Source organism: Peromyscus eremicus, chromosome X, assembly GCF_949786415.1.
Source record: "Peromyscus eremicus chromosome X, PerEre_H2_v1, whole genome shotgun sequence".
NCBI classification, from domain to species: domain Eukaryota; kingdom Metazoa; phylum Chordata; class Mammalia; order Rodentia; family Cricetidae; genus Peromyscus; species Peromyscus eremicus.
The window spans coordinates 39,501,040-39,508,231 of NC_081439.1; positions in this window are offsets into that span (position 1 = coordinate 39,501,040).

Consider the following 7,192-nt stretch of genomic DNA (forward strand, 5'->3'; position numbering starts at 1 on the left):
GTATGACAGATATAAATTTACATTTGCATCAATATACAAATATTTCAAATAAGAGTAGAAATATATGTACATTATAACAAATATAGTTCTGTATTTGTATCAATATACAAATTATCTTAAACAGGAATATAAAAAGAGTTTACATTTGTATCAACATGTAAGAATCCATAACAGTGCAAAGTTTTGTGCATGGTGACAGATATGGATCTATTTGCAATCTTCTACATGTTGACATCCTGTTATTCCAGCACCATTTATTGAAGATACTTTCTTTTTTCCATGGTACAGTTTTGGCTTCTTTCTCAAAAATCAGGTGTTCATAGGTGTGTGAGTTAATGTCAGAGTCTTCAATTCAATTCTGTTGGTCCACATGTCAGTTTTTATGCCAATACAAAGCTGTTTTTATTACTACAGCTCTATAGCAGAGATTGAGGTCAGGTATAATGATGCCTCCAGAGGTGGCTTTATTTTACAGAATTGTTTTAACTATCCTTGTTTTTTTTTTTTTTTTTTTTTTTTTTTTTTTTTTTTTTTTTTTTTTTTTTTTTTTTTACCGTATGAAGTTAAGTTAAGTATTGTTCTTTCCAGGTCTGTGAAGAATTGTGTTGGGATTTTGATGGGGATTGCATTGAATCTGTAAATTGCTTTTGGTAAGATCATCATTTTTACTATGTTAATAATACCTATCCATAAGCATAGGAGATCTTTCCATTTTCTGATATCTTCTTCAATTTCTTTCTTCAGAGACTTAAAGTTCTTGTCATATAGGTCTTTCACTGGCTTAGTTGGAGTTAGCCAAGGTATTTTATATTATTTGTGGCTATTGTAAAGGGTGATGTATCTCTGATTTTTTTCTCAGCCCATTTATCATTAGTATATAGAAGGGCTACTGATTTGAGTTAATCTTGTATCCTGCCATATTACTGAAGGAATTTGTCAGCTGTAAGAGTTCCCTGGTAGAATTTTTGGGGTCACTTATATATACTATCATATTGTCTGCAAATAGTGAAAGTTTGACTTCTTCCTTTCCAATTTATACCCCCTTTATCTCCTTTTGTTGTCTTATTGTTCTTGCTAGAACTTCAATTACTGTATTGAATAAATATGAGGAGAGTGGACAGCCTTGTCTTGTTCCTGATTTTGGTGGCATTGCTTTGAGTTTCTCTCCACTTAATTTGATGTTGGCTGTTGGCTTGCTATAATTGCCTTTATTATGTTTAGGTATGTTCCTTGTATTCCTGATCTCTCCAGAACCTTTATCATGAAGGGGTGTTGGATTTTGTCAAAGGCTTTTTCAGCATCTAATGACATGAATATGTGTTTTTTTTTCCTTTCAGTTTGTTTATATGGTGGATTACATTGACAGATTTTCATATGTTGAACCATCCTTGCATCTCTGGGATGAAGCCTACTTGGTCATGGTGGATAATTTTTTTGATGTGTTCTTGGATTCAGTTTGCCAAGATTTTATTGAGTATTTTTGTATCAATGTTCATGAGGGAGATTGGTCAATATTTCTCTTTCTTTGTTGCATCTTTGTGTGGTTTTTTGTATCAGGGTAACTGTAGCCTCATAAAAGGAATTTGGTGATGCTCCTTCTGTTTCTATTGTATGGAACAGTTTGAAGAGTATTGGTATTAGCTCTTCTTTGAAATTATGGTAGAATTCTTCACTGAAACCATCTGGTCCTGGGTTTTTGTTTGATTGTTTGTTTGTTGTTTGTTTGTTTGTTTGTTTTTTAGTTGTGAGACTTTTAATGACTGCTTCCATTTCCTTAGGGGTTATAGGTTTGTTTAAATTGTTTATCTGGTCTTGATTTAACTTTGGTATGTGATACTTATCCAGAAAATTGCCCATTTCTTTTAGATTTTCCAATTTTGTGGAGTACAGGTTTTTTAAGTATGATATGATGATTCTCTGGATTTCCTCATTGTCTGTTGTTATGTCTCCCTTTTCATTTCTGATTTTGTTAATTTGGATGCTGTGTCTCTTCCTTTTGGTTAGTTTGGATAAGGGCTTGTCTAGCTTGTTGATTTTCTCAAAAAACCAGCTCTTTATTTCATTGATTCTTTGCATTGTTCTCTTTGTTTCTATTTTATTGATTTCAGTCCTCAATTTGATTATTTCTTGGCGTCCATTCCTCCTGGGTGACTTTGCTTCTTTTTGTTCTAGAGCTTTTAGATATGCTGTTATGTCATTCATGTGAGACTTTTCCAACTTCTTTACTTGGACATTTAGTGCTATGAATTTTCCTCTTAGCACTGCTTTCAGAGTGTCCCATAAGTTTGGGTATGTAGTATATTAATTTTCATTGAATTCTAGGAAGTCTTTAATTTGTTTATTTCTTCCTTGACCCATTGGTGATTCAGTTGAGCATTATTCAGTTTCCATGTGATTGTAGGCTTTCTGTAATTTTTATTGTTGTTGAAATCTAACTGTAAGCCATGGTGATCTGATTAAATACAGGAGGTTATTCCATTTTTTTTGTACCTGTTGAGATTTGCTTTGTGACCGAGTATGTGGTGGATTTTAGAGAAGGTCCCATGGGATACTGAAAAGAAGGTATATTCTTTTTTGTAAGGGAGGAATTTTCTATAGGTATCTATTAAGTCCATTTGAGTCATAACATATTAGGTCCCTTATTTCTCTGTTAAGTTTCAGTCTGTCAGATCTGTCCATTGGTGAGAGTAGGAGTTGAAGTCTTCCACTCTTAATGTGTGGGGTTTGATATGTAATTTAAGCTTCAATAATGTTTCTTTTACAAATGTGGGTGCCATTGTCCTTGGGTCATAAATGTTCACAACTGAGACTTCATCTTGGTGGATCTTTCCTGTGATGAATATGTGATGTCCTTTTCTTTCTCTTTTGATTGATTTTAGTTTGAAGTCTATTTTGTTAGATATTAGGATAGCTACACCAGCTTGTTTCTTAAATCCATTTGATTGGAAAGTCTTTTCCCTAGCCCTTTACTCTGAGGTAGTGTCTTTCTTTGAAGTTGAGGTGTGTTTCTTGTATGCAACAGAAGGATGGATCCTGATTTCATATCTATTCTGTTAGCCTGTGTTTTTTATAGGCAAATTGAGCCCATTGATATTAAGGGATATTAATGACCAATAATTGTAAATTCCTATTATCTTTTGGTGGTAATGTGTATTTCCCTTCTTTGGAATTTATTGCTGTGTGGTTATCGATTGCCTGCATTTTCATGCATGTATCTGACTTAACTTAGGTTGGAGTTTTTCATCTAGTGCTTTTTGTAGGGCTAGATTTGTGGATAGGTATTGTTTAAATCTGGTTTTGTCTTGGAATGTCTTGTTCACTTCGTTTATGGTAATTGAATGTTTTGCTGGGTATAATAGTCTGGGTTGAAATCCATGGTCTCTTAGTGTCTGCATTACATCTGTCCAAGACCTGGCTTTCAGAGTCTCTTTGAGAAGTAGGGTGTTATTCTGATGGGTCTGTTTTTATAAGTCACTTGGCCTTTTTTGTTTTCTGCTCTTAATATTCTTTCTTTATTCTGTATGTTTATTGGTTTAATATTATGTGGTGAGAGGACTTTTGGGGGGAGTCTAGTCTATTTGGCATTCTATAATCTTCCTTTATCTTCATAGGTATTTTCTTCTTTAAGTTGGGAAAATTTTCTTCCATAATTTTGTTGAATATATTTTCTGTGCTTTTAAGTTGGTATTCTTCTTCTATTTCTATTATCATTATGTTTGGCCTTTTCATGGTCCCAGATTTCCTAGACATTTTGTGTTATGACTTTTTTGGCTTTGATGTTTTCTTTGACTGATGAATCTATTTTCTATATTGTATCGTCTATGCTGGAGATTTTCTCTTCCTTCTCTTGTATTCTGTTGGTTATGCTTGCATCTGTAGTTCCTGTTATTTTACTCAGATTTTCCTCTCCAGCATTCCTTCAGTTTGTATATTCTTCATTGTTTCTATTTCAATTTTCATGTCTTGAACTGTTTCCTTCACATGTTTAATTGCCTTTTCATGGTTTTCTTGGCTTTTTATTTTATTTTTATTAAGAGATATTCTGTTTTACATATCAGCCACAGATACCCCTATCCTCCCTCCTCCCACCCCCCAGCCTTTCCCCCAACCCACCCCCCCCATTCCCACCTCCTCCAAGGCAAGGTCTCCCCTGGGGAGTCAGCAGAGCCTGGTAGATTCAGATCAGGCAGGTCCAAGCTCCTCCTCCCTGCACCATGGCTGAACAAAGTATCTCAGCATAGGCACTAGGTTCCAAAAAGCCACCTCATGCACTCAGGACAGGTCCTGATCCCACTGCTTGCCTGGGGGCCTCCTAAATAGTTCAAGCTAAACAACTGTCTCACTTATCCAGAAGGCCTAGTCCAGTACCATGGGGGCTCCTCATCTATTGTTCACAGTTCATGTGTTTCCACTAGTTTGGCTAGTAGTCTCTGTAATTTTTCCAATCACAGTCTCCGTATCTCTTGCTCATATAATCCCTCCTCTCTCTCATCAATTGGACTCCTGGAGCTCTGCCTGGGACTTGGCCATGGATCTCTGCATTTGCTTCTGTCAGTCACTGGATGAGGGTTCTATCATGACAGTTAGGGTGGTGGGCCATCCGATCACCAGAGTAGGTCAGCTCAGGCACACTCTCGACCATTGCCAGTAGTCTGTAGTGGAGTCATCTTTGTGGATTCCTGGGGATCTCTCTAGCACTCTGCTTCTTCCTATTCCCATGGGATCTTCCCTTGTTCTCCGACTCTGTTCCTGATCCAGCTAGGAACTCCCGCTCCCCTAAACTCTCTTTACCGTGACCCTTGCCCCTCATTACCCCCCTCACCCTCAGTATGATCATGTAGATCTCATCCATTTCTCCTTCACTGTCGTATTCCTGTGTCTTTCCTCCCTGATTAAGTGCTTTTCTGTACTTCACATCATTCTTTGTATTAATAACAATTTAATCTTCTTTAAAAATATCATGGCTTTTCAACCTTTCTTTTGATTACAAATCTCCTGCATAACACTTACATTCATGTTTATACCTAGCCATGCTGATCTTTCAGCTAACACCTGAATCTAACTTTATTTTTCAATATTCTCAAGATGAGCTTTCTAAGTAGTTTCAGCCTAGTCTTTTTGAAGCTACTATGTTATTGCTTATTTGCTGATATCATTATAAAGTATAAAGTATAATAAAAAAAGATTTTCTTAAGAAATATAAGCAACAGAAGTCTCTAGAATTTGATACAAGTTACCTATGTGACAACAAGGTAACTGTATCAACTCAGAGCTTCAATTATTTCCATTAACAGGGAAACATTTGATGATTTCTAATGTAAACTTTAAAACCTTTGACAAAACTTCTGTCATTGGATTGCTTATTGGACTTGTGTTTATTTTTCATTCTCTTATGTACACTTGAAAATATGAACTTGTATACAATCACCAAACTACCATAATGAGATTTGGATTCTGGCAGCAGTGCTAAGATTGAGAAGTCTTGCTATTGATGGACAGAGCTGTGGTATTAAATGGCATGTTAAAATTATTAGGCCGTGCGGTGGTGGCACACACCTTTAATCCCAGGACTTGGGAGGCAGAGCCGGGCAGATCTCTGTGAGTTCAAGACTAGCCTGGTCTACAGAGCGAGATCCAGGACAGGCACCAAAGCTACATAGAGAAAGCCTGTCTTGAAAATATATTGCTTTTTGTTAAAGTTCATGAGTTGTATTATATGGGGAACAAAATAAAATGTGGAGCCAAATAAATTGCCTCTCATATTTGCAGAAGGCAAACATGCATATTACTTCACACTATGCATGACTGACATTGTGAAATACTGCTGAAGTTTTCTGATGCTTCAACTCTTAGGTGCTTCATTAATGGAAAGCTGATGTTAACAGAACTTGTCATTATAAAGCAATATGTTAATTGCATCTGCTTGAATATGGGCTCTTCAAAATATGAATATATGGAACTTTTAGGATTCATTGAATATCAAAAATTCAGTATTCTAGTTGGAAAGGGGATATAATTTGATATTTGAACTCAAGAACTGGATTAGATTAGAGATCTAGCCATATTTCCAAGGTCTGTATGACCTTTACATAGCATGATCTACTTAAACCTCCCTTTTGCTGAGTGTTTATATGCATGCCCATTGACATTTAAACTGAAAACAATGTGATATCAATCCTCTCATTAAGAAACATACAACTGACTTGTTATTATTCCAGAAGTGGTATCTTTTTTCCTGTAGATAAATGTTTCTTAAAAATCAATAACTGTTTATAGGATACATCATCACAGATGGTAACTAAGGTTAGAGGTATGATATTTGAACTTTATAAATTAAACAAATTCAAAATTTGTCACACCAGGGTAACAGTTTGATGCTCAATTGTTCAGAGCTTCACTGTATGTTCAGCATGTGCTAAGGCAGCAATTTCAACCAGTTGCCTTTATTGATTTATTGTACAGTTGTCAGATCCAGGTAATGTACAGAGAAGTGCCAGGTGCAGGCGTAGTGGTTAAGAATGTAAACTCATTACCTGGTGGGCATTTGAATCACTACTCTTTGGTATTTGCAATATAGAAGGGAACCAACTGTCAACATAATTAAAATGCAGTGTTTTCACATATTTATAGGTTGGCCAAAGTTCTAAGGGCCTACAAGAAGCAAAAGAAAATTTATTAAACTTACCTCTATTGTATCAAGGTGCTTGATTTTGTATCCCTAATATCCAAGGGCTAACTGTTCTAGGAAAATAAACTATGCTTTCTCTCTTTTTATTTCTCTCTATTTATTTATTTTATTTAGACTCCAGAGCATCCTTACTTCATACTACTCATTCTCAAACATAACCTGAGACCTATGCTAAGTTTTATGTTTACAGATATCACAAAATACATAATTCTACTCCTAAATTTCACTAAAGTATAACTGAATATTTCTGGAGGCCTCTAGACCCTTAATTCATTCATATAATTCAGAACATGATTGCAATAAAGTCTAATACTGACAAACACACATTACATTATAGCATTTCTATATTGTTTTTAACAAGGAACCCAAATGAGTTGAAAATAACTGTATTGTGAATAATGACGGGGTTGCCACATGATAATGCTTATCATGTTTTCTCTAAAACGGAACACTTTTCTATCTTTAACAGGTTATTTCTTATGTCTTTTAAGCTTGATGTGATCT